Raw genomic sequence first — 3,217 nt, 5'->3', positions numbered from 1 at the left:
TTGATTCCACTATTTCCCATATTTCATAGGATTTTAGAACTTGAAGACAAGAAGTAAATTTATTATTAAGTTTATTTCTTCTTTTATTCTACAAATTATGAATTACTTGCTATTTGTCTTTCTTTTTCAATCTAAATAGCCTTGTTAGACACTGACCTTACTTTCCATCTAGGAAATAGCTACAAACCTGCTTCTGTATTGCAAAATGTATCTTTCCACCCCTTGAAGAAAAAATAAGCCTTAAGGGAAATTTTCAGGTAAGTGTTTCAGTAACTAAAGAGCTATGGCTGAATATAAATGATGTTAGAAAGTTCCTTCCAGTATTTTATACCTGCCATACTCTGATTTTGTAGAAGTAACTATTGTTCTTCATGATTAAATTTTCCTATCTTTACAAAAGTAAGTAATGATTCTTCTCATATTGGTAACAGTTAGAATTGGGAGGAAAATTAGTGATGTAAAACCTACAATTATTCAGTTCAGTTCAGTTCAGTCACTTAGTCGTGTCCGACTCTTTGCGACCCCATGAATCGCAGCATGCCAGGCCTCCCTGTCCATCACCAACTCACGGAGTTCACTCAGACTCACATCCATCAAGTCCGTGATGCCATCCAGCCATCTCATCCTCTGTCGTCCCCTTCTCCTCCTTCCCCCAATCCCTCCCAGCATCAGAGTCTTTTCCAATGAGTCAACTCTTTGCATGAGGTGGCCAAAGTCCTGGAGTTTCAGCTTCAGCATCATTCCTTCCAAAGAACCCCCAGGGCTGATCTCCTTCAGAATGGACTGGTTGGATCTCCTTGCAGTCCAAGGGACTCTCAAGAGTCTTCTCCAACACCACAGTTCAAAAGCATCAATCCTTTGGTGCTCAGCTTTCTTCACAGTCCAACTCTTACATCCACACATGATCACTGGAAAAACCATAGCTTTGACTAGACGGACCTTTGTTGGCAAAGTAATGTCTCTGCTTTTCAATATGGTATGTAGGTGGGGAAAACAAATACATGTTCTGATTTGTATTAAAACATTATTGGATAGTACATCTATACATAAAAATTATTAAAAAATTAAATATGTAAACTAACAACCACCTCTACAAGTTTATTTCATCGTCTATATTGAAAGGAAATCAAGAAAACTTGAACAGATGTTTATAATACATTTTTATGTACATCTTTCCTAGTGAATCAAATGCAAATGGTACCTACTGTGTGAGGGTTCCCCAACACTTTGAACACTTGTAGCTTTGATGTCACACTTTTTAAAGATGGACAACATGCCAAACCCTAAAGGATATATCACAAAGTACTACACATTTATAATGCATTATAATATTTAATGCCAGAAGGATAAAATTCAACTTTACTGTTACCTCTCCACCATCGTCTCCACTTATTTCTAATATAACATACTTTAAATTTCTAAATAATTTTGTTTCCTAGTACCTGAGATGTTGCCGACTGTTCCTATCTTTTCTTCAGCAGTTATGTGTTTTTCTTTTGTTTAACAAATCAAACAAACAAAAACAGAAAAGTGAGGGAATCTACTGTTTTTCTAGTGATTTTGGTAAAATTCACACATAGCACAGTCTTTCTGGAGTGAGATTTTTGGGAACTGAGTAGGATTAGAATGGCCACCATTCAGATTTTCTTCACAAACTTGAATTTCTTGATAGGTTTCATACATTTCTAGACCATCTCTAAACATTAATTTGGTTGTGGTAAAATTTTCAGACCTCATTTTCAATGAATACTATGATAACATAAAGAAACCAAAAACAAAACGTCTCTTTAGGGGAGCATACTAGTTCACTAATAGAGTCACTCTACTTTGTAGACCTTGTTAAGCTAAGCTAGGGAAAAGTTCTTACTGCCATGTATACACTTTCCCTTCAAAAATATTACTTATTACAATTATTTCAAAATTATTACCATATTTTCGAGTTTACTGTTTGTTTGCAGCCCTGATACTGCTGTCAGTAAACAAATAACTTCAATAATTTTAGAAAATAAGGCCTTAGATTATTTTTCTTTGGAATATAAATCTTTAAAGATATTTCTAAAATGCAAAATCAAGACATGATATAAGCTGAAAAAGAAGGCACTTGACCTGGCAGCACCCTAAATTTTAACTCTCATCCACATTGTCACTTCCAATTCAGAATGAGAATGGCATTTCCATTTTCAGAATTTTTTAAATTATTAATAAATTCACAGTTAAATACTGGCTCAACATAAGATGTTTACACCCTAAAACATCCATTTCATAGGAGCAATGACATAAAATGCTATGAAAATAAACAGAGCAAACTCTGTCCTTATACTTAGCACTCTGACACTTGTTTAGATAATTCAGATTTTGCTCTTTCAGTATATTGAACCATTATGCTAAAGTAGAAAGTTGTACTACAAAGCTCCTGGGGCCACTATACGGGAACTTTGAATTAGGAAATCAATGTTTCAACATAACTGCCACTGATACAACTTGCTTCCTCTATCATACTATCATTTTTGGAACTAAAGAGACGATATAAGAGTAAAATAAAAGAGGCAATGCCATTCATTTTAGTGAATCTGGTTATATGATATTCAACCAAGTCTGTGTACAGTCATCTCTCAGTTATAGATATTACTTAGAAGTGACCTTCACAACCTAACAATAGTGTCAGAAAGACAACAAGAAGGATGTGTGACCAAAATAACCTTTGTGGTTAAAACAGAGTAAGAAATCCAATCTAACACTGTTTCTTATATTTTAGGTTACTCGTAATATGAGTTTCCACCAAAATTTGTAGTTAAGAGAAGAGTAAAACAAGTAAATTAAATGAGATGAGGTTTCTTGGATTAATAATATTCAATATCTAATAATACCAGTGCCTATAATTACATATTGTTTTATGGTTTTAATGATGTCTTCATTGACTTTCTTTGCTTTTCACAATCATTTTATAAAATGATAGTACAGGATTTTTATTGATGAGAAAACTTACCTTAACCTCTTATTTCAATAAATTGCTATATATTAAATGAAAATTGAACCAAGTTCTTTTTTTTTGTTTTGTTTTGTTTTTAATCAAGTATGTATTTATTTAACAAGACCAACAAAGCAAGACGTTATGCTATGGTTGTCCCAACATAAAGAGAAGAGAATTAAAAAGCTTAAAAGACAATACATTAAAAATAAAGCAACAAACCAACAGAAAAACCAACACATACACATA

The sequence above is a fragment of the Ovis canadensis genome, chromosome 10 (assembly GCF_042477335.2).
Source record: "Ovis canadensis isolate MfBH-ARS-UI-01 breed Bighorn chromosome 10, ARS-UI_OviCan_v2, whole genome shotgun sequence".
NCBI lineage: Eukaryota > Metazoa > Chordata > Mammalia > Artiodactyla > Bovidae > Ovis > Ovis canadensis.
This window is presented reverse-complemented; position numbering follows the sequence as displayed.